This window comes from Equus asinus, chromosome 1, assembly GCF_041296235.1.
Source record: "Equus asinus isolate D_3611 breed Donkey chromosome 1, EquAss-T2T_v2, whole genome shotgun sequence".
NCBI lineage: Eukaryota > Metazoa > Chordata > Mammalia > Perissodactyla > Equidae > Equus > Equus asinus.
This window is the reverse complement of record NC_091790.1, coordinates 127,883,400-127,899,782: the sequence shown is the minus strand read 5'-3', so window position 1 is coordinate 127,899,782 and position 16,383 is coordinate 127,883,400. Positions and strand designations below refer to the sequence as shown.

Here is a 16,383-nt window from a genome sequence, read left to right as displayed (position 1 = left end):
ATTCCGTCCCTCCTAAAGCAAAAGACTTAAACAAGCGGGGGTGGCTAACTTTCTGTAGCGTCAGGTAGGAAAAAGCTGAGACTTTGTGAACCACTCGGTCTCTGCCACAACTACTCAACTCTGCCGCTGTTGGAGGGAAGCAGCCATAGAGAACACGTTAAAAAGTGGGTGCGGTTGTACGCAACACAACTTTATTTACAAAAACAGGTGGCTGACCTGACTGGCCAGGCCCATGGGCCACAGCTTGCTGGCTCCTGCTCTAGATCAGCTGATTTACAGACTGAGTTGTGACTGTTGAATAGAGTATGCAGTTTCTGGGCCAAATCCAGTAATTTATTTATTTTTTAACCTTAAATCCCCCAACCATTCTTTATTATAAAGATGAACTCTGATGCTCATGATGTGGGCTTGTCGGTAGGATTTCTGGGAGTGAGCACCCGCACGGGGGCCTCCAAACTTTGTGGATTAGCAGTGACAGGGATCAGCTACCAGCAGGATCTGGTCATACCGGATAAGGATATCTTTGATCTCCTTGGAAGCCTCATTCATGTATTTCTGGTAATAGGCCACTGGGTCTTTGGAGGTGGCCTAGCAGATTGCGTAAATTTGGGCCATGTGACCGCTAACCTTCACATGGACACGTGAGTCCTCGCCAATAATGGCTCCTTGCACAGAAGCAGAACAGGTTACAGTAGCTTGCACTGCAGCGTGCGCAGCTCCATCAGGGCGCGTTCACCTTGAGGAGGCCTTTGCCCCGTTTGCAGCGCGCCAGGGCTGTGGCTGTGTTCTTGCCTCGGAAGACCCGCGCAGAGGGCAGTGGGCCTTTTAATGGCGCGGGTGTAGACTAGAGCTCCTTACCACGTGGCACCACAACTGGTGTTTTTTTTTTTTAATAGATACTTGCTTTTAATACTATCTAACATTGTTTTAAAAATTCTGGATAATACAATAAAAGAAGAAACAAAATTAAGAAATATAATGATTTTAAATGAAAAGGTGAAACATTATTTGCAAGTAAAACCATATTCCTCAAGATCTAAGAGAATCACCTGAAAACTCTTTCGAATGGTGGTTTCCAAAGTTACCCACACGTGGGAATCACCGGGGGAATGCTTAATAAAAAAAATCCTGATGCCTGAGCCTCTGCCCAAGAGATTGTGATTTAATTCGTCCAGCCAGTGTTTTTTTAATAAAAGTATGAGTTGACGTAAATCAAAAAATAGTGTGTATTGCATGTGGTAAGAGTAAGTATTGTTTTGTGAAACCTTGTTTTCAGATATGTTTTACAAGTATGTGTACTGCCTGCAAAGGGGTATCTAATTGTTATCTGTGGGCATGGTCTAAAAAGTTTGAAAGCTGCTTTAAATTACCTGGAATTGGCATAGGCTTAAAATGGGAGCTGCATTCTCTTCCCATGGAATATGTTGCATAGAACAATACTTGAATTGGTACCAGCACTTGAGGTGAAGAGGAGAACTCCAGAGGCAAGAAGAGGTAGGGGAGGAAGACATTTCCTCTACCCACTGTAGGTCCTTCTGCTGGCTAGGCTACAAATTAAATTCACATGAGATAGAAGAACAGGAGAAAATTAAACAAAACTTTATAACATGTATACATGGGAGAGACTCAGGCAGGCAAACTGAGCAACTCACCAAAATGGCCGAAGCTCTCGCCTTAAATAGCACCCTCAGCGAAAGACAAAGGAGGATGTTGCGGGGTGGGAGGGGGGTGTGCAAGGAGCCAGTTATGGGAGATTACCAGAAGAGCACAGTAAATAAGAGTAAGGTTATTATGCAGATTTAAGTCCTTGCCTTCTGTAATGATAAGAGTTTCTAGAGATAAGGTCATCCCCTCTTCTTCCAGGTACAGAGGGGGAGACACCTTTGCAGATGGAGAGTTCCTTTACAAATGTAAATGTATCTTACAAAGGATAACTTCTACTTTTTAGAGTTTCTCTCATGCCTGCAGTTTTTAAAAGTAACCAGCCCAAAATAATCCTCATGCCAAAGAGGCAGATCTTGGGGTGGCCAATTCAGATTCCCCACAAAGCCCTTCTAGAAATGCAGTCATGGATATTAGCAAGGAGAGAGTGCTCCTTTTGGGGACAGTGGCCTAAAGCACAGCTGGGAAGGCAGGCGGGAAAGAACCTTACCCATCAGCAGTGCCTCAGCCCTCTGACTGACAGCAGTTCCAATAACTCACTACTTCTCCTCCTCCTCCTTCTTTTTAATTATTCAAATATCAATTAAGCAGAGTAACAAAAGGGAAGGAAGTTTGAGATGTCGTAACTTCCCCCAGGATGGAATAATCCTGAGGCACAAGAGGGACCTGAAATACCTCATCTCCAGGTCTTGTCTCAGATAAAGATTTCTATGACATTTAATTGTTTTCCTCTCTTCTTCTGCCTCCTGACCTTGCTTGTTTTCTTTCCACATGTGACTCAAATGTGAATTGAGATGAGAAAGAGGAGGCTCCCATTTAGGTTGCAAATCCTAGTACTCCACATGATGCCATAAGGAAATTCAAGTAGACAGGTGGAGGGGGAGGGTGGGAGGGAGGGAACGATACAGCAGGAAGTAATAGAATGGCTTATTGGTGTAGTTAAGATAGTCCTGTTTGGGGGATGGAGAAATCCTAGAGAGTTGTAGGGGGTGAATGAGAAAACCAAAATTGTCTTCAGAATTTAGTGTTCATCTTCATTAAAGACACATATGAAACAGGAACTCTGGTGAGAATTCCTCACGTTACAGATCACATGGTCTTTCATTAACAAATGAACACCAATAGACAAAGCAAGACTGTAGCCTCACATTTGTTTTATTTTTGTTTTTTTAAACAGGTAATAATTTCACCTAGATTATATCTAAAAACTGGAAAGGACTTCAAAATCATTTATAATCATCTGTCCCCTTTTTATTTTATTTTATTTTCTTATTAAACTGAAGTAATGAGAGTAAGTTAGAATAAGTGCAGAGAAGAAACCAGATGCCAGGTATCAAGATTCCTGCTTAGATTGTTTCCATCACAGCAAATTCTTTTTCTTCATGAAGAAAAGTTTACAACTCGCTTCATGTTATTATGCAGCCCATTCATACATTTACTCATTCATCCTTTCAGAAACTATTTATTGAATTCCTATTATGTGCCAGTGACTCTACTATGTGCTTCTCTCTAGAAGTAGAATGAGACTGACTTGGTGTCTGCCCTCATGTAGTTCATGCTGCAGTAGGAGACAGAGACATTAAATCGCTTTGAGTTTAATTAGTTCTGAAGAGGAAAGGCAGTTGAATATGGGTTTCCTAAATTCTTATGACTGTCAATATTCATTAAACCCTATTCTCTAGAATGTAAGAACAGCTTCCTAGCTCCACTTTATGTTCTCAGATTCAAAAAGAGTCAAAGACTGTAACAAGAAAAATAAAAGTGCAATGAAATGAAAAAGCCTGAAATTCTAAAAAGTTCCCTGATTTGTTTTTTAAATTTTTGCATTGAAAAATATCTCCTTCAGATTTCCTTAATTTTTACATGCTTTTACCTAGAAGAAATAATGATCAGTAACACATGCTAAATTTTAAAAAGCCACGTTTATTGTTTGGGTTTGAGAGTGAAAGGTCGAATGCCCCAGCTCCTGCGGATGCTCACAGGGCACAGTGGGATGTAAATATTTATGCTGGAATTATTTTTGTACGTGCTGGTTTTATGTCTTAAGGTGGTTCAAATTAATCAAAAAGAAAATAAATCTTTCCCGTATAATTTTTACAACAAAAAAGAAGTAAAATATTTCTTAAGTGAAACATTTTGGTATCTTAAAATGCATGCATTTTCATACTTAGTATCTGTTCTAAATGGGAAGGTAAATTTTAAATAAATAAATGTCATATAAACATGAAAAAAATATAGATATTTGAACACATCTATATTAAAAATATTCCAATCAAGAAGCAGACACAAAATGACCTATTGTTTAAAACAAACTAAGATTTAGGAATTTTCCCAAGATGTTTGCTTCTTGTTTGATTTCCTTACATGATAGAAAGAAATGTTTATACTGGAATAAACAAAATGATCACCTTAAGTATTAATAATAAGAGTTATAATATTAGGCAGCTATTAGGGCAAGCTGATTCTATCTTATAAATATATTTTTTTGATTGTGTGTGCCAAAATAAAAATTTTCTTACACTTACAAATACCAAATTCCCTTTCTTTAAGAAAATGCATAATCATTTCAGGGAAAACATGTATGTGTGTGTGTGTAGACATGTGTCTAAGTATGTAATATGTATATATAGACATATGAATCTGATGTATAATATATGTAGCTTATAATATATATGTGAAATATATGTATTTCCACAAACACATTGGATTCATGCTCTACTGACTAGAATCTTGAATTAAAAAAATATATAATCTAAGGAGTTGTTCCATGTACAACAAATAAAACTTACTCCTGCTTTTTCTTTTTTTTGATGAGGAAGATTGTTCCTGGGCTAACATCTGTTGCCAATCTTCCTCTTTTTGCTTGAGGAAGATTGTCCCTGAGCTAACATCTGTGCCAATCTTCCTCTGTTTTTTGTATGTGGGATGCCACTACAGCATGGCTTGATGAGCAGTGTGTAGGTCCACACCTGGGATCTGAACCCATGAATGCCAGGCTGCCGAAACAGAGCCCACAACCTTAACCACTACATCACTGTGCCAGCCCCACTACTGCTTTTTAATGGTTATATAGTATTCCATTTTGTGATTCTTCAATGATTTATTTAATTAGTCCCAATTGAAAGATATAGTATCAACTTGAGAGGTCAGGAAAGAAATGAGAATTAGAGTAGTTAATGCACAGTTGAGTTCACAGTGCCAGTTGAATGGCAAATATCTGAGAAACTGTGTGATATCCCTATTTGATGCCATGTAAACAAAATTATTGAGGCAATGAAACTAAGACACTAAAGGCTTAGAAGGAGGCAGATCTGAGCATCAGTAAGCACAGCCCCTAGTGTATTAAAATATAACCTATGTGTCAAATAACTTCTGGATGCATTTTTAATGTTCAGTTAGACAACTGGATGGTTCACTTTTGTATAACACAACTGCTGTGGGACCCATCAGTCTCCTTGTCAATGGAATTATTATTAGTGCATTATATTTGTACAGTATTCTCTAGTTTTAATTTTTTTAACATTATTTGATTCTTCATAAAAACTCTCTACGTTAGACAAAGCAGATTGCTGATGTTACAGAAGAGAAATTGAAGCTCAAAATTTAAATGATGTGCCTAAGGCCGCATAGATAAGAAGCATCAGGATGGAGACTAGGAAAGTTCATAAAGAAAATCTGACTGTGGATTGTAATATTGCTTCTCAACCAATGAATCCATTCTTTTATTTTAAATCATAAATACTTTGTACTATGCTATCATGGTCATTTCTACTTGGAACTTTTTGAAAATTAGAAAAAACACAAAAGAAATAATAATTCAATAAGTAGCAATGTTTTCTGTGGAAACTGTAACCTAAACAATCATAAAATTACTATATTTCTGAATACAGGATTTAGTAAATATTAAAAACATTTATTCAAAATAAATATGTAAAGTATTTCACAAATCAGCATGAGCATTTTCAGTTTTGGTGATGAAAATTTATATGCATAATTGGTATGTGTCCCTTGCTCATCTCTTGGGAATAATTAAAAGAAAAAAGATGCAGGAGGACAACTCTCATGCTGAAAACTATACTGTAGAATAAGTTTAGAGTGACCAAAGTGATTTAGAGATTTGGAAAGTCAGTACCATAAAAATTAAAGTAACTAGAATATGTAAGATCTATTTTTTAAGAGAAAAAAGAGCATGAATATAGTACTACAACAAAATACAGGAGAGAACTTTATAGAATAAAAGAATGAATACAAAGTGACCCTTTGCTTCTTTTTATCTTTTGATGGAGTTACATCCAATTTAAGCTTCATAAATAAATAAAGGCCATAAATAAAGCTTATTCCTATTGTATTTCTTCATGACACTGATCCATAAACCTGTATATTATCTCTCATCTGTAGAGTTTCTGGAAATGGAAATTTGACAAACTGGAATTAATATTGGGGCGTATAGCAATTTGGGTTCTTGGAGAAACAGTCTCTGAGAGAGGTTATCATGCAGGAAGTTTATTAGAGAGTGTTCTTTGGAGGAGAAGGGAAGATACCAAGATTGGGCAGTGAGGAAGGGTTGAATGGAGATGTAGTCTCAGCGATGGCCTCAGCCTAATGCAAGAGGAGCTCTGAAACTGGGATGATCCTTCAGAGTTGACCTGCATTTTACCCTACATGGATCAGGCGTAGCATATAGGCTACCCTAGGCAGAGGGTTGACCTCGGGTAATGTGGCTCTCTTCCTCTCTTCAGCTGAGAAATTTCCTGGAAGGGTTGAGAGTTGAACTCTGTTGGCAGCATTCTCAACAACTGTGGAAATAAATGCCTTTATTCCTAAAGGAGGGTGTCACTGCACATCACAGTGCCTATCTTCAGAACTGAAGCAAAGAAGGAAGGAATGAGGTCAAGTTTGTTAAGGCATGGAGCCAAAATTGGTAAAGGGGAGATCAGGCAGGAGGGGTGAGACATTTTCATTAGGCATTGAAATTCAGTATTTATCTGCTCTAAAGAGTGACAAGTATTTTCAAAGAAATAAATCCTATTATTTTTTGTGAGCAAGAAGTTATCTTCTATATTTATAAAGATAACATTAAGAAAATTTATTTCTTATATTTGTTTACCATGAGAGTCAGTATTGCAAAGTGGTTCAGAAGCCATATTATGAGCCAAATTACCTAGTTTATATTTCAATTCTAATACTGGTTATTTAAGACCTTTTACAAATTAAACTTTCTATTCTTCAGTTTTCTAATGTGTAAAATGGAGACAATAATATTATGGGATATTACCTATCCCATAAGGCTCTTGTAAAGAATATAAGAATAGTGGCAGGAGCCTTGTGGTAAACAGTTAGCAACATGAACTCTATCTCTGTGTCCATTGAAATGTAAGTTCGTTCGAATAGAGACTTCATCTATTTTGATCACTGCGTTATTCCCAGGGCCTAGAAAAGTTGGTAGCACATAGTAGGTGTGGATGAATAAAACCTGAATTCAAATCTGATAGTGTAAATGCATATTGAAAAATACCTATATTTAATGTTTTTAAGTAATAATTTTTAGGGTATAAATAAGTGTATTGATCTTATTTTGACACGTAACTTGACAAAGTTTCAAGATATCTTAATCTATCTTTTATAATCTACTTAAAATTTTTAAATAATGAAACAGGATACTAAAAATGTACCAAAAATGGCAGTTCTTTCCAATTTGAATTAATTTTTTTCTTTATTTTTGTTCTAATATATAATGAAAAGAATTTGAAGAAGATATGCAAATTTTATTTATGACATCCATCTATATAATGTCTTTCTCCATCATATATGGTTTACTCTTTTGGTTTTCATACATTTTTAAGATATTTAATGATCTCCGTTTTTTACCTCTGGGAAACTTCAACCTAGAATAGAACACCTGATCATTCATTGCACTTGGCAAACATCTAGGCACCCATCCCCACTGTGGTACTTATTATGGGAGATACCAATGAGGATGCACCCTCTATCTGTTTAAGGGACCCATGATTTAGGAGGCAACAGACACTTAAGCAGGCCAATCAATGAGAAACTAGAGCTAGGATGTGGTAAGCGAGAACCACTTAGTGTGGACTAATCATAGAATTAGCCAACATAAATTGGCTAGTGTAGCTAACATGTAGGGCATCTTTGAAACTCCTGTCCTAGCAATGGCACATCTGATATTAAAAGTTTCTCTTCTAGTCTATAGTGATAGAAAAGCAGCCCACCTTCCTTAAGAATTTCCAAGCAGGGCCGGCCCAGTGGCGCAGCAGTTAAGTTTGCACGTTTAGCTTCTTAGTGGCCTGGGGTTCGCCAGTTCAGATCCCGGTGCGGACATGGCACCGCTTGGCAAAAGCCATGCTGTGCTAGGCATCCCACGTATAAAGCAGAGGAAGATGGGCATGGGTGTTAGCTCAGGGCCAGTCTTCCTCAGCAAAAATAGGAGGATTGGCAGTAGTTAGCTCAGTAGTTAGCTCAGGGCTAATCTTCCTCAAAAAAAAAAAAAAAGAATTTCTAAGCAATCCTTCCTTGAGTGACTATCATAATGGCACCTTCAAATCACCAACCATAAAGTGTGAAATTCATCTTGCTTGTCATTGTGCTGGTTCTTAGTATTCCAAAGAAAAGCTTGGGCATCTAGATAATCTCAAATTAACAGTCTTTTCCTTTTTTTGCCCATCCCATTTACCTAATTTTATGGTCTAAGCATACTTTAATGTTGTAATTGTTATCCCATTTCCCTTTTCAGCTGAGTACCTCCTTTTTTTTAGGGAGCTACTCTGAAACTTGTGTAGTTTTAGAGAGGCTGACAATCAGGATATCCAAAAATCACTGCTAATTCTTGACATAGTGGTCAGTCACAGTACTCTATACCCCTAAATACAAAATTAGATTCAAAAGCTGGGCCTGAGACACTTGTCAGGACACATGTCAGGACATGAGACACATGTCAGTTATAACCCTTAATTCTCTGCAGTGTTGGTGGAAGGGTAGTTTCCCCTGGGTTGCAGGGGTCTGTCTAAATACAGTCCACCCCTGGGCCTGCTGGAGCTGTTCTCCACCATACTGAGTGGGCCTGACTATAGAAAAAGAGAGGAAAATATAATCAGATGAGTGTCAGGGTTGGGGGAGAAAGAGAGAGCACACACTAGTATTAAGTCCTTGATTTTAGTCTCTGAAGCTCTGATTCCTTTCACTCTGAGAAATGCCCCAGTATTCATAACAGTCACAGGAATCCTCTCTAAAAAAATGCTTGGTCCAATTAGAGTTGAGTTTCCATCACTGAGAGAATACTAATACTTGATTTTGCTTCAGTATCCCTGCCTAGCATTTCTGTTCCATGTATTCCAGACACCTTGGTGGGGTCTCCATCACACTGCTTGGTTTTTTGCCAACCACTTTCCAAGTAATAGTAAATCCTAGATCTACCAGCTGGAGTCCAGTAGTGAGTGGTCTGGTCCCCTGGAACAGCTGCCCGGCTAACCGCAGCCTACTCTAGGATTACAAAATCTTTGTTTGCCCGGACTACCTGCAGTCACAAAGTGTTTGTGAATCTTTTTGAAGGCAGAGCCTTTTTTCTTCATGAGAAATTAAATCTCTTTACCATAGACTCATATGTTATTTTATAAACATATTCATTAGTTTTTGGCAGAGATAGTTCAGTTGTCCACCGATTGCCTAGAGCATACGAAGACAGCTATTAACTGCTCTAGACCTTGGTCAGTGTCTTTCTGAGTCAGTCAACCTGTGCAGGAAAGTCAAGTCATGGACAAACAAAAGCAAATATATTGACACAATCACTATAGTACAGTTTTAGGCCGTGATGCTTTCCGTAAAGAATATGCCACACTACACAACTCCCTGGTAGGAGAGCAGTGGCCTATCTTCCCTTTGATCAAGAATATAATTTTCTAGATATTTCACCATCTGCTTCTACTGGCAGTTATAAAATTCTTTAGTTACTGTTTAAAACACTTATGTTACATTCCAGTGACCACTATGTGAATGATTTGAAATTCTCTACCAAAAGGTAACCCTTAATGAGACTAGAATAGGCAACTTGAATATTCTTTTAATCTCAGAACTCGTCTGGAAGATTTTTGTGAAGACATAACAGTTTCATTATCTAAAAAGTATTTACTTCTCCACTTGAGCATATTTTTCACATATTTAAACCCTTACAGTGTGGTTCCTTAAAAAAAATATAAAAGACCCTCTGAAGATAGAGAAGACTTATAAATCACTGCAAGTTTATTTGAATTTTATTTTTTCTTTTTCTTCCTGTAATATTCTCTGTCTGAAAATGTATTTGTTTTAAGATTTTTAAAAATAACTTGAAAAGTTAATCATGTTAAATAGGTATTTTATTGTATGGGTCACATTTTGCAAATGGAATTAGTAAGCGAAAATGTTAAAGCAATTAAAGGTTTGGGTAGGAGTAGCTTTTCTAATGAGGTCTTGGATTTTACTTGTTCAATCTTTTTTGCCTGGGTTGATAATTTGGTGAGTATTTAATATGAAAATAAATAGTAAATTGAAGTGATTATGAAGGAAGTTTGGGTAAATTATTTATCTATGCCAAAATTGGTGCTCTTGATAATAATATCTTATAGTTTGTTACTTCAGCCTTTTTCACAGCTCAATCTGTGATACATTCCAGCTAGTCTTAAACCATGTTGTCAGATACAGCAAAGCTCCTGTTCAATCCCTGGTAATACCGAATTGCTATTCTAACTTCAGAGGAAGAGATGACAGTATTGCATGTTATACTTGTGATTTTTTTATATTTATTTGTTTTTCTTTCTTCAAGATTTATTTTAATTTTTACTTGAGTTCCCCTAGTTAGAATGCTTAATAGCTCCTTTGCTAAAGATTAGTTTTTACAATGAAAATTATATAGAAACTATTTGTACTTTATTTATGCTCCATATCTTCACTATACTGACATAAATGGTAATTACTTTTGTCTTATCAAAGAGGGAATATGGTAAGAATTATGACAAAAACTATACATAAGCATGTAATTGCCTAAGTTGAGTAATTAAACATACATTAGAAAGTCATTTTTATCAAATGCACAAGCAGGCGTTCTGAGTTGTTTTTGCTTTAAAGATCTCTTCCTCATCACAACTTATTCTTTTTCTTTTTGTTTTTTGTTTGCTGAGGAAGATTAGCCCTGAGCTAACATCTGTGCTGATCTTCCTCTACTTTGTTTGTGGGTCACTGCCAGAGCATGGCTGATGAGTGGTGTAGGTCTGCACCTGGGATCCGAACCTGCAAACCCAAGCCACTAAAGCAGAGGTGCCAAACTTTACCACTATGCCACTGGGCTGGCCCCTTTCTTTCTTTTTTTTAACCATTCACATATTTTTTCACTCAATCCCTTTAGTGGAAAACTTAGGTTCTAGATATAATAACTGTGTAAATGTTTTTATAATTATTGCCACAAAAGATATAGATTGCCCCCCCAAATCACTAATGACCAAAATTTTAAAAGAATAAAGAAACTTATTGAAAGGGCTCTGTAAATATTCATAATATATCTGCATCTTAGAAAAACTTATAATGAAAATGTTGTCTTAGTCAATTGAAATTATTGGTCTTTGCTACCAACTAAGATTGAACTTCCTAAATTTCAAGAGTGAAGTATTAAAAACAAAATGCTGCTGTTATATCTCTCCTACCCGTAGCTTTTCAGAGTTTAAGTACAAACATATTTGAGTATATATTTCTGAGGTCCTTGCACCAGAATGTAGTTACAACACTGATCCTTGAAAATCTGAAGTAATTGGGTGGATATAGGCAGAAGCAGGGACGTGAAAATCATCCTCCACGGAATCAGTGCTCACTGTTGAGAGGGTTATATTAGTGCCGATTGCAGAGTTTTTCTTTTTCCACTCCACCTCACTCCAAGGAAACAGCAAAGCACAAACCTTGGAAGTAGATCACTGGGGTTGTATTAATTTCCTAGAACTGCCTTAACAAAGTACTGCAGAGTGGCTTTAAACAAAGGAAATTTATTCTCTCTCAGTTCTTGAGGCCAGAAGTCCAAAATCAAGGTGTTGGCAGAACCAACGCTGAAGAAAGAGAAAATAGGGAATGTGTGAGAGAAGTCATCAATAAAGTCATTAAAGGAAATTTCTTTGTGCTTAATTTTATTTCCAGATCGAGAGGGCCCAGTACACAAATTCATACCAAAACAGGTCAGTGTAACATTTTAGAACACTTGGGAAAGAAAGAAGGCTCTATGAGGTTTCAGAGAAGATAAATACTTTAGACACTTTTCAGGGATTAGAATTGGTTTGTTCTTCATAGCTTCAACCCTAAAAGTCAGGAGGCAACAGAAAAATACCTTCAAATTTCAGAGGGAAATAATTTCCAATGTAGAATTTTGTATCTAGACAAAGCATCAATTAATGTAGAGGTTAAATAAATACATTTCAGACACACAAGTTCTCAGTCAACCTTGATGCACCATTTCTTAGGAAATTGTTAGAGGATGTGCCCACCAAAAGACAAGAGTAAACCAAAAGAGAGTTAGATTCAGGAAGAAGGGATTCAGGTGGGGAAGGAGTAAAAGGCATCCCCAGGATGAGAGCAATGGGTCATCTAACAATGCACCAACAGCATGCAGCCAATCCCCTATGCTGCTGGCTAGAGGCCCCAAGACAGATTTCTTCAGGCAATGACACTAATGGACTACCAGATGCATCTGAAACTGTTCAGAAAAGATTTAGACAACTGTTGGAGAGCTGGGGGTTGAATTTGTGATTTGAGTATAGGAAACTAAGCAGAAAAAAAAAAAAACCCAAAGAGTAAGAGAGAGAGAATATTAAATCTGATGATTAAAAGAAGACCAGGAAGAAAACAAACATATTCTTATTACATATAACTTTGTTCAAAAACGAGCTCCAATGAAGTCACTATGTTGTTTTAGCCCAAGAACACATAGTTCTACGTACAATGACTGGATAAATTCATCAAACATACAACCTGCTTCTAGGAATGTGGCATGGCCACTGCACAAATTATGTTCTCTGCATCCTGGAAGAGCTAACTCAGTGAGTAATGAAACAACTTAAAAATTTTTTTTGACTAAGTGCACAAAGGGATATCAGAAATTTCTCAGCTTTGAGAATATTAGGTCCAGGTTTCCTCAAGAAAATTTTGGCCCTTTTATTTCACTCTTTTGTGGAAGACTTGAGAACATCTTTTCCTCTAATGTACTTCAGTTGGATTCACAGAGTATTAATGCATTTGGGATTTTGTAAATTTCTCTACTGGTATGATTTCTCTGTTAAGGGAGATAAAAGCAATTCTTGTAAGTTCTATAAGGCAAGCCTGCATAAGTGTAAATGAAAATGTAATTTTTGCTCAAAGCTGTGTTCTTTTTGTACTAAGTTAATTTGCTTGATTTATATAGTTTATGAAACATTAGATAACAGTATTTTAGCTAATAAAGTAAAATGGTGTCATAGTTCACTCATGATTAAGCAAAATAATTTTTCTCTTTTATAAGATTTTTAATGAGATTTTTAAAGCATTTTCCCAAAAGAAGATTCTATGAATTAATTTTTTGTTATTAGTTCATTCAAAAATCAGTAACTGGGGGGCTGGCCCTGTGGCCGAGTGGTTAAGTTCGCACACTCCGCTGCATGTGGCCCAGTGTTTCGTTGGTTCGAATCCTGGGCGTGGACATGGCACTGCTCATCAATCCATGCTGAGGCAGTGTCCCACATGCCACAACTAGAAGGACCCACAACGAAGAATATAAAACTGTGTACTGGGGGGCCTTGGGGAGAAAAAGCAAAAAAATAAAATCTTTAAAAAACAAATCAGTAACTGGTTACCTTCTAGGTCTCAGGCAATGGAAATGCAAAGATATGACATGGTCTTGCCCTAACAATGGCCTGTTTAGCCTTAATAAAGAAAAATACATCAACGTAATTTGTAATTTGATAAAATGCATTTGAAGTCATAAATGTAATCTAGGGACACCAAAAGAAAATATGTAGAATGGGAAAGCCCTTAACAATATCATTTTTTATGAGAAAGCTAAGGAAGAAAATTCTACCAAGCAGACAGAGTTATTGGCCAGAGTGGGAGAAGACATACAAGGTTATCAGGAAAACCAAGGATAGATAGAGGTCAAGATGGCAGAATGGCTAACTGGGATGAATGCCACTGAGAGAGAAAGAAAATAATGACAGGAGAGTTAGTGGCAAATTTAACAGGACAATACTGTTTGATTACTTTCCTGAATGGAGCTTCCATGGATTGGTGGGGTTGAAACACCTTGTGGTGAACTTTTCTATTCATATGGATTTTGTTACATTTTTAAAATCATCTCTACCACCTCCATTCTCTGACCTCTTTCCTGAATAGTGTTGGTACTCCTTGACTTAACTAAAAGCTGGTTCTCTCTTAGGATCACTTTTTCTCTGTGAAAATCACAAGCAGAAACTGTTTAGTCTCCAAATCAAAAGTCAAGTTCAAGAACATGACAGTTAGGCCTGTGACTCTTCAATAATAAAGAAGAGTGATGATGTCAAGATGGCAGCATAGGTGGACTCTGAACTCACCTCCTTCACAGGCACAAAAAACTTACAACTACCTGTGGAACAATATTACCCCTGAGAGAGAACGGAAAACTGGATTAAAACATACCCTGCAACCAAGGATAGTGCTGACTGAAGTGAGAGGCAGAAATTCCCTTCTGAAGAGAAAAACAGCCACCTTTGCAAGCTACAGCACTTCACAGCTAGCCAGGAGCAATGCTAAGCTTTGAAGCCTTACCTGGAGGAGTGGGGGATCTGAGTGGGGGAGTGTTACTGCTATAAGCTTTTGGACTTAGCACAACCAAGATGAGTGTCATAATATCTGGTTTCACTGACTACTAACAACAACAGGGAATACTCCCAGAAAAGCTATCAGACATAAGGGGAAAAAAATCCCGCCCTTAAAAGGCTCACACACAAATTCACCCATTTCAGAAAGCAACCAAAAGTTACCAAGAAGAAAGGTACACATTCCTTTGGTGAAAAGAGACTCACCTGATAGGCTCTGGGTACATCTCAGTGAGAAGTGAAGCCTCTCCGGAGACTGAGACATTGGCAGCAGCCATCATTGTGACCTAGTATAAGCGTGCTGATATAGACATTGGCAGACACCATTGGAGTTTCTTCCCCTGGACTTCTAGCCCAGGGTCTGCCCTACCCACTGGAGCACCAATTTAATACAGCTCAGCCAGGGCAGGCAGCATGCCCTACGGAATGGCCTCATCCAATAGCAAGCCCTCAGGCAACTTGTGGGCCTGCATAGGTGAGGTGCCTGGATCCTTTGCAGCTGATGAATGGCTCTGCCTCTGCAGGGCAGGGTATGCATGAGGAGTGGGTGCAGTGTGTGGGGCCTCTGCAGTGGGACAACTGGGACTGTTTCAGTGGGTTGGGGCATGCATACAGGGCAGGACTGTGTTGACAAGGTGTGTGACCCTGCAGGCAGTGGGGCTTGTCAGCTGCAGAAGACGTGTGCTTCTCAAACAGCAACATAGGGGATTGGCTTCATATTCCAAAGGCTGAAACAATTGGATGCTTCCATGCCTGGGACTAGCCCCACTCAGCTGCAATCCTGAGAGAGCTGACAAGAGCCTTGCAGGCCAGGGGACTACAGAAGTTGTCAGCCCCTGAACCTAGCAACCAGCCATACTAGAGGCCTACTCACTTAACTGAAAAACTGCAACAGGAGTGTGCTATTAGACCTTGAAGCCAACTGTATTGGGTTTCCCCATGCCTGACAAAGTGACTGAATGGTCAATAGCAGCCACACACAGATGAGCACTGCAACCTACCCGCCACAGGGACAGCTGAGCCTCCCTGGGAACCTGCAGCAAGAGCAACCTTGCCACAACAGAAGGACACATGTAGCCAAGACAAGGGGACACTCCTGGAACATTTGGAACTGGTGATGAGAGGGAAGCACACTACTGGGCCTCACAAGGCCTCTCTTACATAAGGGCACCTCTCCAAGATCAGAGACATAGCTGACTTACCTAATACATAGATATAAGCACAGAGAAAAAGGCAAATGGGGAGACAAAGGAATATATTCCAAGTAAGGAAACAGGAAAAAACTCCAGAAAAGGAACTAAATGAATCAGAGATAAACAATCTACCTGACAAGGAGTTCAAACAAAAAGTCATAAGGATGCTCACTGATCTTGGGAGAAGAATAGATTAACTCAGTGAGAACTTCAACAAAGAACTAGAAAATATAAAAAAGAACTAATCAGAAATGAAGAATAAAATACTGGAAATGCAAAATTCACTAAAGGGACTCAATAGCAGAGTAGATGATACAGAAGAACAGATCAGCAAGCTAGACAATGACTAGAGGCAATCACCCAAGCTGAACAGATAAAATAAAAAAGAATTAAAAAGAATTAGGACAGTATAAGGAACCCCTGGGACAACATCAAGTATACTAACATCCATATTGTAGGTATCACAGAAGGAGAAGAGAGAGACAAAGGGGCAGAGAATCTATTTGAAGAAATAATAGCTGAAAACTTTCCTAACCTAAGAAAGGAAACAGACATCCGGTATAGAAAGCACAGAGAGCACCAAACAAGATAAACCCAAAGAAGCCAACACCAAGACACATTATAATTAATATATCAAGAATTAAAGAGAGAATCCTAAATGCTGCAAGAGAAAGGGAACA

The 16,383-nt window shown here is 38.0% G+C and overlaps 1 protein-coding gene and 1 pseudogene across 1 annotated transcript in view; one reads left to right on the top strand and one right to left on the bottom strand.

Moving 5' to 3' along the window:
- SEMA3E (semaphorin 3E) overlaps window positions 1–16,383 on the top strand; it is a 264,006-nt gene that overhangs the window by 87,459 nt on the left and 160,164 nt on the right. The gene's annotated exons all lie outside the window — the stretch shown is intronic.
- Window positions 334–14,791, bottom strand: LOC106832423 (small ribosomal subunit protein uS9-like; annotated as a pseudogene).